We start from the raw sequence: 16732 nt of genomic DNA, 5'->3' as shown, positions 1-16732 counted from the left end.
GCCAAACCCCAGACATGAATTGCCATGTCTGAGTACTTTGTCCTGCGGTGGACTAGAAACGGCTGTATTTTTTGTTATTGTATACTGTATTTTATATATACATACACACACATATATATATATATATATATATATATATATATATATATATATATATATATGAAGAATTGAATTAAAATTTTGCTCAAGATAGAGACGGCTGGCGAAATTTAACCGAGGCCTTTTGCGTCAATAGTCCTCATCCAAGTAGGCCTGGGTCTTCCAACTCTTCTAGTGCCTTGTGGAGCCCAGCTGAACGTTTGGTGAACTAATCTCTCTTGGGGAGTGCGAAGAGCATGCCCCAACCATCTCCATCTACCCCTCATCATGATCTCAATAGCACTCGAGTAATCTCTCTTATGGTTTCATTTCTAATAACATAGACTATACATGCACGGGGATACTAGCTTTACCTCCTGTATACACTCACTGGAAACTGGGAAAAGTGATACTTGGTTTCATCTCCCATGAGGGGAAACTCACAGGGGAAAATGTTATATAGCCAGATAAAGCAAACATTAGCTGACCTGAAGAGGAATGTAGACCAGGAGAGAAGAGACTTTCCACAAGGTTATGAAAGGATATGTTGGCCAAGCATGCTTAAAATATACTCGCCACTTACTGCAGTGCATAATGAGCTTTGTCTCGTAGCTTAACAATGACCGTAATTAGGTAGAAAGCAATTTTTGATATGATTCCTTTTTCGTAAGATGGTTTTGCCTAGCAATAAGTTGCAGTTCATTACTGTCATCATCAGCCGTAACTACTCCACTGCAGGAAAAAGGTCTCAGACGTGCTCTTCCTATGCCAATCTACAGTATACTCACAAATTTTCTTAGTTCGTCACTCCATCATCGTTTCCTCCTTCCCCTGCTTCTTTTGCAATCTCTAGGGACCCAACCTGTTATTTTTAACGTCCATTTATTATCTGTCATCCTTATCATGTGTCTTGTCCAAGCCCATTTCTTTTTCTTACATGTTGTTAGAATGTCTTTTACTTTGCGTTGCTCTCGTATCCACGTTGCTCTTTTTCTGTCTCTTAGTGTTATTCCCATCATTATTCTTTCCATTGCTCTCCGAGTTGTAACCACTTTATGTTCTAAGGCTTGAATAAGGCTCCAAGTTTCTGATGCACAGGTTAATACTGGTAGGATCATCTGATTAAATGCTTTTCTTTTTAGAGAAAGTGGCTTTTTACATTTCATAATTTCATTTTGTTTACTAAAACCTCTCAATCCCATGCTTATTTTTCTTTTAATTTCGGTTTCATGTCCTGGGGAAACACTTCCTGTCCGTCCTGCGTACGCATATTCATTAATAATGTCTAAAGTTTCGTCCATAACATTCATTTGTTGTCTCCATGCATTTTCATTGAACATTATATTAGTTTTACTCATATTAATTTTCAGTCCTACATTTCTGCTTTCTCTGTTCAAGTTGCGGTTAATTTGTTTTAGAATGTTATTGGCAACTGTTCCTCTGGAAGTGCCAACAACCTCCATTTAATGTTTCAAGTGTTACAGTGATATAATAGTGTTGTTTCTTATATCTGAAGGTCTCCGATAACGCTGTCTTCGCCCCCAGCATGGACTCGAAAGTCTTTACCCTTCTCTTTCTTGTTGCCATTCACTTTTGATGTACAGTATTCGTTTAAGGAACCATTAACATAATGTCGTTTTCATTATGTCATCAACTGCCAATATTTGTGCAGTACTTTTCACTCGGTCTTCAAGTCCATGGATAAATTATTCCCTCCCCGTTGGTGCTTTCGTGAATATTAATGTGAATTTGCAATTTATTTATTGTAAAGATTGGATTTTGTAGTCTACGAGTTTTTCTTTCAAGTAACCCTTGATCTGGTCTCTTCTCATATCAAATGCCTGTTATTGGAATCAGCCATCAACCGTTAAAGTAACTAACTTTCTGGTCAGAGTCAACAACTAATTCAAGATTCTTTTATATTTTGTAGGAATCGCTGTACTTCTTTTATACAAAGGAATAAAACTCTATAGTGAATATCCCTTCTAGCACGCTCTGCACTTTTCACACTGAAGCTAAACCTTTCAAAATAAGCAAGAAACAATTGTGTATTTTTTATGTATTTTTTAAGAGTTTACAGTCTTTAAATCAGACATGGCCGTTCTAGTCACGAACGTTGTACCAAAGTGTATTATTATTATAATTAAATGCTAAGCTACAACCCTAGTTGGAAAAGCAGGATGCTATAACCCCAGGGGCCCCAACAGGGAAAATAGCCCAGTGAGGAAAGGAAATAAGGAAATAATGAAAAATAAAATATTTTAGGAATAGTAACAATATTCAAATAAATATTTCCTATTTAAACTATAAAAACTTTAAGAGAACAAGAGGAAGAGGAACTAGATAGAAAAGTGTGCCCGAGTGTACCCTCAAGCAAGAGAACTCTAACCCAAGGCAGTGTAAGACCATGGTACAGAGGCTATGGCACTACCAAAGAATAGAGAACAATGGTTTGATTTTGGAGTGTCCTTCTCCTAGAAGAGCTGCTTACCATAGCTAAAGAGTCTCTTCTACCCTTACCAAGTGGAAAGTAGCCACTGAACAATTACAGTGCAGTAGTTAACCCCTTGTGTAAAGAAGAATTGTCTAGTAATCACAGTGTTGTCAGGTGTATGAGGACAGAGGAGAATCTGTAAAGGATAGGCCAGAGTATTCGGTGTCTGTGTAGGCAAAGGGAAAGAACCGTAACCAGAGAGAAGGGTCCTATGTAGTACTGTCTGGCCAGTCAAAGGACCCCATAACTCTCTAGCGGTAGTATCTCAACGGGCGGCTGGTGCCCAGGTCAAGAGACCATGTCTATATACATCCTGAAACACTAAACTATTCAAATCCCACATAGGCCTATATGTCTACCATCTTACTGTATAAAACACATCTTACGGGGCACAAAATAACAATTAAGATGGAGCAGTATGTCAGGAGGAGTCACAGAATAATGGGATTGAATGAAAAACAAACTTGTATGAGCTATATCAAAAGAATTCAACTGAGTATGTACGATGATCAAGGAATCTGTCTACACAATTTTAGCTGGTATTTGGACCGTGTTCAGTGGTATCTGTTCAGAGAATAAAATATAAATGAACTGACAAATGTATCAATAAAACAAACAAAAATCTATAACTTGTCTCTGGAAATGGCATTGTTTACCAGATAATAAATTCAACCGGAGGAGAATGTAAGCTACTCGCGAGGCAGCGGACGAAGGCACCCTCTATTGGTAATGTATGATAATATTATGATGCTCTGTAAGTAGACATTATTGCAACATTGGTGCCGTATCGGTAATAAGAAAATTGCGATACTTTCCCAAAGACAAACGTGTGTTACTTCTATCAGAAGACCTTGTTGTTAATAAGTCCCTTTCTAAGAAAGCGCAACGCATTTCCAATAGGGGAAAATAGGACTCTCTCTCTCTCTCTCTCTCTCTCTCTCTCTCTCTCTCTCTCTCTCTCTCTCTCTCTCTCTCTCTCTCTCTCTCTCTCTCCAGTAAAAAACGTAATCTTTTGAAAAATGTAAACAGCTTGGATTTCTTGACGTATAAAGATAGCTATGGGAAATGTTTCTTTTTATTACGAAACTTCAGATAAAAATAAACGGGACAAACTTCACAAATTAGTGTGTTTATATACTGTGTATATATATATATATATATATATATATATATATATATATATATATATATACATATATATATATGTATATATTATATATATATATATGTATATATATGTATATATTATATATATATATATATATATATGTATATATATGTATATATATATATATATATATATATATATATATATATATATATATATATATATATATATGAGATTATGAAAATTAAATGCCACTCTCTCTAATAAGAAAAGTATTTAATCAAATGGTCCTACCAATACTAACCTACAGTATGTATATAAAACTTGGAGCCTTACTAAAGCCTTAGAACATAAGCTAGTTACAACTCAGAGAGCTATGGAATGAATAATGATGGGATTAACACTAATAGACAACAAAGGAGCAACATGGATACGAGAGCAAACTAAAGTAGAGGATATTCTAACAATACGTAAGAAAAAGAAATGGACATGTGCAGGAACTATAATGAGAATGACAGACAATAGATGGACATCAAGAACAACAGAATGGGTCCTAAGATATAGTAACAGAAGCAGGGGAAGGAAGAGAAGACAATGGATTGACGAACTAAGAAAGTTTGCGGGTGTAGACTGGCATAGAAAACCCATACGCAGATGCCAGCGGAAGGACATGTCTTAGGCCTTTGTTCTGCAGTGGACTAGTAACTGCTGATGATGTTGATGATGATGATATATATATATATATATATATATATATATATATATATATATATATATATATATATATATATATATATATATATATATATCAACGTTTTCTACAGTCGAGACTATGCGCTATTTCAAAATCTATTGGACTTGAAGGATATACAAAATGATAAATACACACGGATATAAAAATAAAATTAGGTTTAAAGGTCACTCATGAATCGTAGACGCAAGTGACAATGGCAATGCCCTTGAGAATGACAATATATATATATATATATATATATATATATATATATATATATATATATATATATATATATATATATATGATCAGCACCCAAGCACTCTCCCCCAAAGCTCGGACCAGGGAGGGCCAGGAAATGGGTGCTGATAACTCAGTAGGTAGATCTATATACTTCCCAAAAGCCCTCATCCTCAGCTCTCAAGGATGGCGAGGTTGCAGACACTGCATAAAACTATCGAATTTAAGCGGGTCTCGAACCCCAGTCCAGCAGATCACGTTTCCAATAGGCTACCACAACCATAATTAGTTAGTTTAAATTATAATGGGGCTAAAATGACCAATACCAGAGGCGGATAATAACTTAACGGCAATCCCAAAAACTCCTTTATACCGAGATATCCAAAAAAAAAAAAAAAAAAAAAGAAAAAAGAAAAAAAAAGATGCGTTATCTGGACGTTAAAAATGGGGGAGGGAAGAAATTTTGAAACGTATACTGTTAATATTCTTTCGCATAAGCTTCTTTTTTGAAGAAGAAGAAGAAATGAACATGATTTGATATATTTCAATGACATGTAGATATGTATGTATGGATGATATTAAAGAAAAAGGATGATTGATTTATCAATATTAGTCAATCACATAAAGGGTACTTAACTCTGTGGAGTTGAATTAAATTACAAAGTTTTACAGTATAATAAGGATAAAACTTAGCATCCTACGGTGCATCGTATGATTTATAGGACTCTAATGAATCTAAAATAATGGTCTCTTGTAATAATTAACAATAATAAACACCTTTTACTCCAATCTGCCATTTTATATTCATGGTTACGGATGGTAGCAAAAGAGGCATTCAATAAGTAAATGATAAGAATGAGAATAAACTACTTGTGATAATACTAGTGTAGAAGCAAGAGAAAGCATAGAAGGGGGAAAAACTGATTAAAATGATCTTTTTTAATGTATGAAATTGAAATTTTACAAACGATAACATACTTGGACGAGAAGAGGCAGAGAATGAGGATAGTGATGGATGGTGGAAAAATCCTTTGTAGGTACAACTTAGAGGGTTGAAGCAGTTTTGTAAAAGAAAAAAAACAGAAAAAAAAACAGGGAGGGTCCCTTTCTTATTTAAAAGCGGGGGATATATCCCCACCATCCTACACCTAGATGACGCCCATGGTCTAATTTAGGAAGATAATAAAGTTTACTATAATCGACTTAGATTATCTAGCTATAATCTCAGGTCTGGGCGAATTTTGTTAGTGTGAAATAAGGAATTTGAGCCATATGGCATGACGATGGGGCTTGGGAGACCATTCCATCAGGAGCTAGTGAAAAATACCATTAAGAGAAGTCAGGAAAGATATGAAGAAAATCAACGAAAAGAAAGAAAAATCATATCACGAGATATTTGGTTAACATGTTATGATAATGAAATGGGGTTACGATGACCAAGGAGAGAGAGAGAGAGAGAGAGAGAGAGAGAGAGAGAGAGAGAGAGAGAGAGAGAGAGAGAGAGAGAGAGAGAGAGAGAGTATATAAGGGCTAGATCCAAGCTTATCCCCATCTACTTCTCATCCACTTCTCAGCCATGATCGTTCAGGTGAAGAGCCAATCGGAAGCCTTCTTTTGTTGATTCACTTTCGGACTCAACATCTTAAAGAGATCAGTGACAATCGTTTTTATTCAGTGAAGAATTTATCAAGTGTATTATTAAGGATTGGTGTATTGATTGATGTATTATTTTCTGGCGTCGAGCACTGTTTAGGCGAATATAAATGAAAGGAAACGCCAAAGTCTTAAGACTTTCTTAGCGGTCTGTAAAAGATTTCTTGTCGTAAAGCGAATGTGTTTGTATCAGGAGACATAATTAGCAAAGTGTTCTTGGAAAAAATAGATATATATCAGAAGTTATCAACGAAATTTAAGAAATTTTAAGGTTACACCATACGTTAGTTAAACGCCTGTCTTATTTTCATTAATTGTCAAACGTATTTAGAAGCAACTGCCCTTTTTTTTTAACACATTTTGGTTCGTTGTTCCATTTCAATTCAAGATTTCACGTTCAACTTATCGATAAATAACTTTTACAAATTGATTCTTTACTTGTCTTAAAAGATTCATCTTTATCAGATAAATTACATTTTACATTCCATTTCATCAGAAGAATTGAAGACGGTTATTATTTCATGAAAGTTTCGATTGCATTCTCAAACTGAATCCTTTGACGTGACTTATTATAAATTCATAATTGCTAATTAGAAAACAGAATGAATCCATTAACTCCTTTATATACGACAAAAGTCTCTTTGTTAAAGAAATGGTAAAACGGACCCATATGGGATAAACATCATAATGACAGATAGAATGACTTTTCAGGATAGCCTTTGAACTTATAATTTCATCTGTTTTTAGTTTTAGTCTACAGAATAATTGTGTTTTTAGTCAAGATATTTCTTTATCTCCTTAATTCATAGATTGTCATTTTCAATACAATCGATTTTAACCCGATGAAAAAAAGTATCACGTTGAAATAATTCTGAGATCATGTCTACCAACAGTTGTTACTCCTAGCCGGCGTCGCCACAGCAGCGCCAACTGGTGAGTCATTGGAGATCATTGATCCCAATCCTTCGTATTCGGTGTCCTGGGACCTCAAGAATGAACCTACTTATCTGGACAGTTCCCGAAGTGAGACTCTCAGAGACGGGATAGTGGAGGGTCAGTACTCCTACCTTAGACCAGATGGTAAGATGCAAGTGGTCTCCTACACAGCCAGCAAAGACACAGGCTTCGTTGCCAACATGGAAGTCAGGGACGTGATGGCTCCCTTCGGTGATGCTGGTCATCCTGGATTCGCTAATGGTGGGGGCCACAGTGGTAGGTCCTTCACGTCAGCCGGATCATCCTTCGGTCCTTTCTCCTCTTCCTCCTCCAATTTGGATTTCTTGTCGACTGGAAAGTCTCTGAATGGTGGAAGCTCAAGCCATGCTTCATCGTCGTCCTCGTCCCACCAGAGTAACTTCAACAGGGGAACCTCTCGACACACAGTCACCAATTCTGTAACTCCTCTGCCAGTCGTCCATAACATTCATTCAACTACATCAGGGGATTTTGTTCAACAGTCCCCACAAGTCCAGACTGCTTTCTTTACACCCTCACCAGTAATCCATCAAGTGCGTGGTGATGGTCGTTCCTCCTTTTCCTCTAATAATGGTCACACTGGTTCCTTTTCCTCTAATAATGCCCAGACTGCCTTCATACCAGTGACTTCCACTCCCGCCTTCCATACCACAAGCTCTGTAGTGTCCCATTCTCCTGTTCCCGTTCCAAGCCAGTCATTCTCAGCCAATAGAGGAAGGAGTTTCTTTGACTCTTCATCTCAGTTCAACTCTCAGAGCCAGGGATCTGGAGTAGCTCATGTGACGTTCAACTCACCAACTCATCAATATTCATATCCTCTGAGTGCTACTTTCTGAAGAGTTAGTAGCAATACTATGTTGTACAGAGAATATTTTGTTTGGTTATAATTTATTATATCATGGGATTATATTACACATTTCTTTTGTGAAAAGTGTTTCATCTGATTATTTCTGTTGTCTTTGATATTCAGTAATTCACTTGATGTTCAGTGCCACCAAAAGTGCCCAATCAATAAAGCTTTTGGAAATGCATACTAGCAGTATTGTTATAAAGGAAGTCTGTTATGCCATGGATGTATTGTATTGAAGATAATACCAACTGTATAAAATACTGCATTCAATAAACTATACTAATTTTATCTTGTTTCAAGCTTTTTATTTAGAACACAAATAAAAAACACATGTTGAATCAGTTGTTTCAGTTCCTTTGCTTACGATGATATTGTTGGTTCTCTCTTTATAATAACTTATTCCTCAGATGGAATTATGAGATTATTTTGTTGTACTATCATCTATTACTTTTCCATATTCGCAGAAATGATTACCCTAACATGACTCCTTACTCTCAACTAAAGTGATATGCTATTTGATAAATTACAAAATACTACACAAAGATAACAAAATGTTATAGCATTCTGTGTAGTTAAACTTTAGGGTTCTTAATAAGATGCAATTCTATAAAATCTAAACCTAAGATACCCAGAAATACAGATTACCTTCCACACAAAGACCTATGATCAATTAGATGAATATAAATATTTATTCAGAAAAAAATATATCTAGCTCATATAAGATTATATTTGTGTTGACTTTTCTTCTTCAAACACCTTTTCGTATTCATGAGGACCTTGTAAGACATTTTACTTCAGAATTACTTGGAACCTTACAATACTTTTACCCTAGGATTACAAGAGACATTGACTCCTAAATCTTCTAAAACAATAACCTGTCTACAATGGCACTTCCAGCATTTTGTTACCCACGAAAAAGAGAAAATGTATAACATGATAAATCTCAAAATGCTAAAGTAAATACATGTTTAAGGCAGGGCAATAGAATATTGATGTGCTGAACATGTTCTCTAAAGATGCACAAGCTTGAGTACTTGGAATCGTAAAAAAACCCTCACCAGATTGAACTTTCCTTTGTTCATCAGTGGAGTCATTTGCTTTTTTCTGACTTGTGGAACATTTCTCATGCTGCAAAGGCATAGGAGAAAGTTACCCAAGACATCTATTCAGTTTAGCCTGGCTTAAAACAATAAAGAATTGGGAAAGGAATCAAATGGAGTCTAGCCTGGTAGGACTCTATTATAGAAAATGAGGTTAAAAGTGTCAGGATCAGCAAAAGCGGGAAGAGAGGTTCAAATATTAGAATTAGGGGAAAGATCACGTTACTGAGCCATGCAAGACAAATTGTTTTCCATGGAGTAACTATAAAAAAGGAAGATTGTAGCTTTTCTGGTGTTACGAGCCTATCTGAGATGGAGAGGGTCTAACTTCTTGAGCTCTGCATAACCATAGATAAAATAGCATCCACAAAAATGTTAAGCTATGTCATGAAGGAAAGGTACTTGGTCATTGATCAGAAGTATTGCAATGGATTTGATTTTATGTCAAGGAGAGAATAGATAAAACACCCTGACAAGGACAGTTAAGGCCATTTATGATAGCTTTTGTCCCATGGTCTATTAAGTAACATTATGACGAGAACTAAAGCCATTAGTAGCACATGCGTCAATGATAGCACGAAACAAATAGGACACGATCCTGAAGGAAGCCTAGAGAAGATATACGGTAGAAGATTGAAGTAATTTCGAGACTTACGAGCCACGGTTCACCATAAAATAACAAGCAGTAGGTAAGACGTCTAGATTAGGAGCTTGGGTTGCCCGAAGGTACAGAGGTGGCAAGAGGGGGAAAAGTGGTATAGAGGCTAAAGGGCAGAATTTAAGAAGGAAGCGAGGTGTTTCCAAAGTATGTTACTGTGGGAAGACAAAAGTAGAGGTCAGACCCACTCTGCCCAAGTAATATTTGTTTCCACCTTTGTAATCCTCTTTTGGAATCAATACTAAATGTTAAGGTGAATTTGTTTTATGGAAAACTATAACATGATTAGAAGAAACGTCTCTGATAAATTGTCATATAATTTATCACTGTTGTTTCTAGTAACTTGACATTACTCTCATAAAAGTGTTGGCAATACAGCAGGCTTTTAGCATATGCACAAACCAAAGGCTTCACATTGATAATAAATAATTAAAAGCTTATCTCGTAAGCTTCATGGTTAGCTCATTAACCCTAGTGCAATCATTTCTAACGCAAAATCCATGGGACAGGAGTTCAAGTCACTCGGTTCTGATAGTTTCCAGCAGGGTCTGCCACCTCACAATCTATGTGAGGTAAGGATGGAGGTAAAATGCCAATCAAGCTAAAAATCAAGATCTATGACACAGTAATAAGACCAGTGTTAATGTGTGGCTCGGGAATGTGGGCTATAAAACGAAAAGATGAAACAAAGCTTCAGAGAACACAGATGAGAATGTTGGGGGTGGATTTTGGGAATATCACTGTTTGAAAGATTGGAAAATGATGAAATAAGAAAAATGGCAGGCGTAGTAAAGATTACCGAGATGATAAGAGCGTCACGACTGAGATGGTGTGGGCACGTGTTAAGGATGGATGGTGGGGAGGGAGTGAAGAGGGCTTGAGAGGAATCTGTAATGGGGGGAGATCACGAGCGAGGCAGAGAATAAAATGGCGAGATAAGGTGAAGAATGATATGGAGAAAGGTTTAATAGAAGAGGATGCCTTTGATAGAAAGCATTGGAGGGGGTGCATTAGGCAACCAACCCATTAATGTAGGCATAACGGTAGGAAAGAAGATGGAGTGAGGGGTTAGTGTTGGAGAATATGTCTGCCTGCTGAATCATCAGCAGCGATTACCAGGCCCTCCCTGGTTCTACCTTGGATGGAAATTACACTATCACTTTCATCTCACAGTCATCAGTAACCTTTATTATTATTATTATTATTATTATTATTATTATTATTACTTGCTAAGCTACAACCCTAGATGGGTCCCAACATGGAAAATAGCCCAGCGAGGAAAGGAAATAAGGAAATTACAAGAGAAGTTATTAACAATTAAAATAAAATATTTTAAGAATCGAAACAACATTACAACAAATCTTTCACGTAAAAACTATAAAAACTTAAAAAGAAAAAAAAACAAGAGGAAAAGAGATGAGATAGAATAGTGTGCCCGAGTGTACCCTCAAGCAAGAGAACCTTACCCCAAGACAGTGAAAAACCATGGTACAGAGGCTATGGCACTATCCAAGCCCAGAGAACAATGGTTTGATTTTGGAGTGTCCTTCACCTAGAAGAGCTGCTTACCATAGCTAAAGTGTCTGTTCTCTCCTTGCCAAGAGGAAAGTAGCCACTGAACAATCATATTGTAGTTAACCGTGTATGCAGAGAGATAGGAATATGTAAAGAATATGCCAGACTATTCAGTGTATGTGTAGTCAAAAAGAAAATGAGCCGTAACCAGAGAATGATTTAATTTAGTACTACCTGGCCACTCAAAGGACCCAATAACTCCATGGCAGTAGTATCTCGACGGGTGGCTGGTGCCCTGGCCAACCAACTACCTCAAAAACAATATAATATTTCACGACCTGTTCCATATTTTTAACTCAAGATGAAACCACTTTACTAATTACTATATATATATATATATATATATATATATATATATATATATATATATATATATATATATTATACAGAATTTCACAATGTAAAATGTATAAAAAGTAACCCAGATTACATGACCTTGGAATAATTTGTAAACAAACCATAATAAACCTAGAAAGAGTTGTATTGTCACAGAATAAATTTCCCGTTACACCTTTCTAACTGAAGACATTAACATAAACGAGAATGCGATGACAGATGACTACAGATTGATGCTGTGTGCTCAATAAATTGGGTATCCGTAATATTATGTAGGTAGTAGGTTAGCCAGGGCACCAGCCGCCCGTTGAGATACTACCGCTAGAGAGTTATGGAGTCCTTTGACTGGCCAGCCAGTACTACATTGGATCCTTCTCTCTGGTTACGGTTCTTTCCCTTTGCCTACAGAGACACTGAATAGTCTGGCCTATTCTTTACAGATTCTCCTCTGTCCTCATACACCTGACAACACTGAGATTACCAAACAATTATTCTTCACCCAAGGGGTTAACTACTGTACTGTAACTGTTCAGTGGCTACTTTCCTCTTGGTAAGGGTAGAAGAGACTCTTTAGCTATGGTAAGCAGCTCTTCTTGGTTAGTGCCACAGCCTCTGTACCATGGTCTTCCACTGTCTTTGGTTAGAGTTCTCTTGCTTGAGGGCACACTTGGGCACACTTTTCTATCTAGTTTTTCTTCCTTTTATTTTGTAAAAGTTTTTGTAGTTTATAAAGGAAATATTTATTTTAATGTTACTATTCTTAAAATATTTTATTTTTCCTTGTTTCCTTTCCTCACTGGGCTGTTTTCCCTGTTGGGGCCCCAGGGCTTATAGCATCCTGCTTTTCCAACTAGGGTTGTAGCTTAGCATTTTATAATAATATACTGGTAATAATTCCATACAAATAGGCTGTCAAATCGGACAAATTACCGGTATGGTGGTATGGAATTATTTTTAGGCACCCGTAGCATTTACACTAGGCCTACACGTAATGAATATCCGTTGTTATTCAACGTAGTATCACCTTAAACTCTCTCTCTCTCTCTCTCTCTCTCTCTCTCTCTCTCGTTATTCAACGTATTATCACCTTAACTCTCTCTCTCTCTCTCTCTCGTTATTCAACGTATTATCACCTTAACTCTCTCTCTCTCTCTCTCTCTCTCTCTCTCTCTCTCTCTCTCTCTCTCTCTCTCTCTCTCTCTCTCTCTCTCTCTCTCTCTCTCTCTCTCGTTATTCAACGTATTATCACCTTAACTCTCTCTCTCTCTCTCTCTCTCTCTCTCTCTCTCTCTCTCTCTCTCTCTCTCTCTCTCTCTCTCTCTCTCTCGCGAAGTAGTAGTTTCTTCTCCATCCAGGATGTAACTTAGCAAAATAATAATAATAATAATAATAATAATAATAATAATAATAATAATAATAATAATAATACGCTGCATTAACAATTTTCGCTCATATCTATTAATATGGAGGCTAAATAAACAATTGAATTTTCAATATTTCCGTTTCCATTGCCTGTTAATTCGCTGCTCACGGGCATGGGTAGACACATCTACAGATATAGACAGACTGAAGTGATACGCTAAGCATGAGATCAACTGAGAGTATAAATGGCCTATTAAAGAGACCTTTTTTATCTTATAGGCTGTTCTATGAGAGGAAAAGTAATACAATGCTATTAACAATATTTCCTTAACCAGTTCTAAGGAGTAGGCCTAAGCATATGTTAACCGCAAATTCTTCTACGAGTAAGATCCGAGAAAAGAAGAGATAAGAATTGTAAATAAGAAGAAAGGATCTGAAAGTAAGCAAACAAAAACAGTCCTCATATTATGCAGCACATTAGCCTTTGAATATTTAACGAAAACATAGCTATGCCAGTCACACATTTACTGGCCATGGGAAAGCTACAATAAAAGGGATAGTTACCATTTTCTGTTTTAATTTATCTGCCCAGAATTCCTAGTACGTGATTAGAGATTCAGAGTGCCTGTCGTAGGCTGTATCTTTTGAAAGGAGGAATGAATTGTGAATTTATGCAGGATTAGGTGGCCTGTTCCTGGTTCCTGGTTCCTTATTGCTCACTCCGCAAAATAAGTTTGCGGGCACTCTACCTCTTTATAGATAGGTGCAAAGCTTCTAAGCTTATTCTTATTATTTTCATTACATTTACATCACCTGTATCTTAAATAAATTAATATCCTAATGAGATTCTCAATCTTTACTTTTATTCCATTCTACCTTGAAATTAGATAGGATAACACCTTGCTATCATCAGTTTTGGCAACCTATTGTGGTCAGTTTGGACTTCTTAAATTCTTCTTTTATATGCATTGCCCTACCTATAAATGCAGCCAGATCCCTGCTTCAAGTCATGAAAATATCGAAAATTGTAGTAGATTGTCACAGGTCGGAGGTTTCAAGGACATTTATATTCAAAGACATTGCGTTACCTTATATTAGAATCCTCTCCTGCGGCTCTCCTAAAATCCTAACTCCTTTCCGGTCTTACCCCTTTTTGGGGGAGTAAGGAAGTTGACATTTGAGAATGAGAAACTAGGAATACTAAATACGAGATAAAATCAAAACAAACTTAAAATAAACACACCAGACTAGCAATTCCACGGAACCTACAATCACCACTTTTTAAAAAATGGTAAATTTAAAGTTTGGCAATATTCAAAAGGTGAAAAATCGCAGTTCACAAAAAAAAAAAAAAAGTAATTATTTTCTTAAGTGGAGAGTGTACGCAAAGATGGCCTGCATGGTACTAATGTACAAAACTGCCTATTAAAAGTTGCTTGCAATACAGGGAATGTGTTTAACCAAAATCTCCTTATAAATAGCACCGAGAATAAAAGAAACGTAATAAAGATTAGGAATAATGACGTAAACATTGCTTTTGATATTCCATACATAATGGAAACACGCTTTTTTATAACCAAAAATAAATTTGCAATTGTAATAAATTTGTCTTCGTTACTAATTGTTACAGATGGGAAAATCTTACTGAAATTTTGCAACCAAATACACTTGCTTGCAACACAAGTAATGTCACAATAGAACGCCAGGATGAATAGGCCTATAGTCATTGTTGTTTTGAGAGAAAATAAGACAATATACTACAATAACTTTTGTTATAATACTTACGTTCAGCAGCACAGAGAGGAACATTGAATAGTTGTTAGGTAAATGCAATTAAGTTTGGGTCGTCAACAAGCAGGAATGTCTTCTGTTGATTGCCTGAAACTTATCTCCGGACGAGAATTTTTTTGACAAATGTCTTAGCCCCTAAATCGGGAAGGTAGGAGGGAGAGGGGGATATCATGTTACCGAATCATTAAAATCCTCAAGTATTTGTGTCTTGGTTCATCATCAATACTGTCAAAAGAAATTTAGAAACTAAAGGAAGTTCACCGGTGTTCAAATTTCTTTGCTAACGTGACTCCATTAACTTTGTCATCGTAAAATCTACCTTTGAATGGAAAAGATACACTCGAGGTTTATACACGAAGAATATCAGCATTTTCACTATCACTTGAATGTATAGTTGAAATAATATAAATGGAATTGAAGGTAAAATCACAATAAAATCGGAGCACAACACAAGGTTCGATTTAAAGACGTCAAAATAAAAGGGTGACAACTGACGATACCAACCTATTCCACGACGATTTAATATTTTTTTTCGATATTGCTGATTTTTTATTCACCAAATAGTTGTAAAATAATAGTAATATTTTAAAACTAGTAAAAAATCTCAATAAATGAATGGAATACCACAATAATAGAGATACTAAGGCGTGTGATTAATCGGTCCTGTTGGCTGCCCTTGCTATGTTTTGAGTTTACTTCGGCGGCTAGCCAACTTTTCTTATTCGTATCATAATACAGTATTCATTGGTATATTTATTAGGTAATTTATTATAACTAAGATACAACAAATTAAAACAAAAATAATGAATGAAAGCTATGTTAGCTTCCATACGAACTATAGGCCACGCATTTTAAGAGTATCAATCGGTCACGCCCACATTTCAGACACCTCTCAAAATCTTATTGGCGCTTATGGCACAGACAGCGGTGTCATTGTTAAATAAACGTTTTTTTTTTTATAAGTAACATATTCTATCAAAGCCAAAATTAGTAAACTGCTTTATTGACTTCTCACGGCACCATCATTTTCACCATGCAAAGCCTCCTACACGGTCCACCTAATTTTTGGTAATAATTAGTCTCTTTCTTGTCTCCGGAATGGTGGTAGGTTAAAGACAGTAGGCCTACCATCTTAGGTGGTAGGTGGGCTGCACAGTAAGGCATTAATTATAGAACACGGTCTCACAATAGGCCTACCACGACACTTCGAAGACATATTCTTGTCCAGGGAAACCATACACATGATTACATCGATATCCAATACCGGAAACCGTCCCTAGAATTAACTTGACGGAAATCAGAGCTTTCAATAGGAACAACTACGATAGGTCTTGCTGTAACCTGCCCTACAGTAAACATCGTTCTCTACAGACCACTTTGAATATTCAACTAGATTCTAAACACAATCTCCCTTAAAGCTGAAAAGGGCGAGGATAGTGGGAAATGAATTGCCACTTCTTAAAAACCAAGGATCAGAGCTATTATTACTATTATTATCTATTTAAGGTCAGTTATAGAACGACCATAAAAAAAAAAAGATAAAAAAACGCGTGAAAGTGAATGAAGATTAGTAGGCTATTAGAATTTGCAAATCTGTCAAACATTCGCGATATCATTAAAAATTTTGAAAATAATTTATTGGCTAGAACTTTAGGACAAGAAAATCACGTGACAACTATTGTGACGTCATATAATGTACTTCGTTAATTATTGTAGCTTCGTGTTTAAAGTATCAACTATGGTCGAATCTGTATTACAGAGAAAAGTTAGACTCGGTCG

At 36.1% G+C, this 16732-nt stretch overlaps 1 protein-coding gene across 1 annotated transcript in view; it reads right to left on the bottom strand.

The window, feature by feature from the left end:
* The window catches only part of PolQ (DNA polymerase theta), a 138973-nt gene extending 122651 nt beyond the window's left edge, over window positions 1-16322 (bottom strand). Inside the window, exon 1 of the mRNA XM_068347389.1 lies at window positions 14948-16322. The gene's annotated coding sequence lies outside the window, so the exon portion shown is untranslated. The remainder of the gene's footprint in view (window positions 1-14947) is intronic.
* Window positions 16323-16732: the final 410 nt, after the last annotated feature.

The sequence above is a fragment of the Palaemon carinicauda genome, chromosome 23 (genome assembly GCF_036898095.1).
Source record: "Palaemon carinicauda isolate YSFRI2023 chromosome 23, ASM3689809v2, whole genome shotgun sequence".
Classification (NCBI taxonomy): domain Eukaryota; kingdom Metazoa; phylum Arthropoda; class Malacostraca; order Decapoda; family Palaemonidae; genus Palaemon; species Palaemon carinicauda.
Note: the sequence above shows the minus strand (reverse complement) of the source record. Positions and strands in the feature narration are given on the sequence as shown.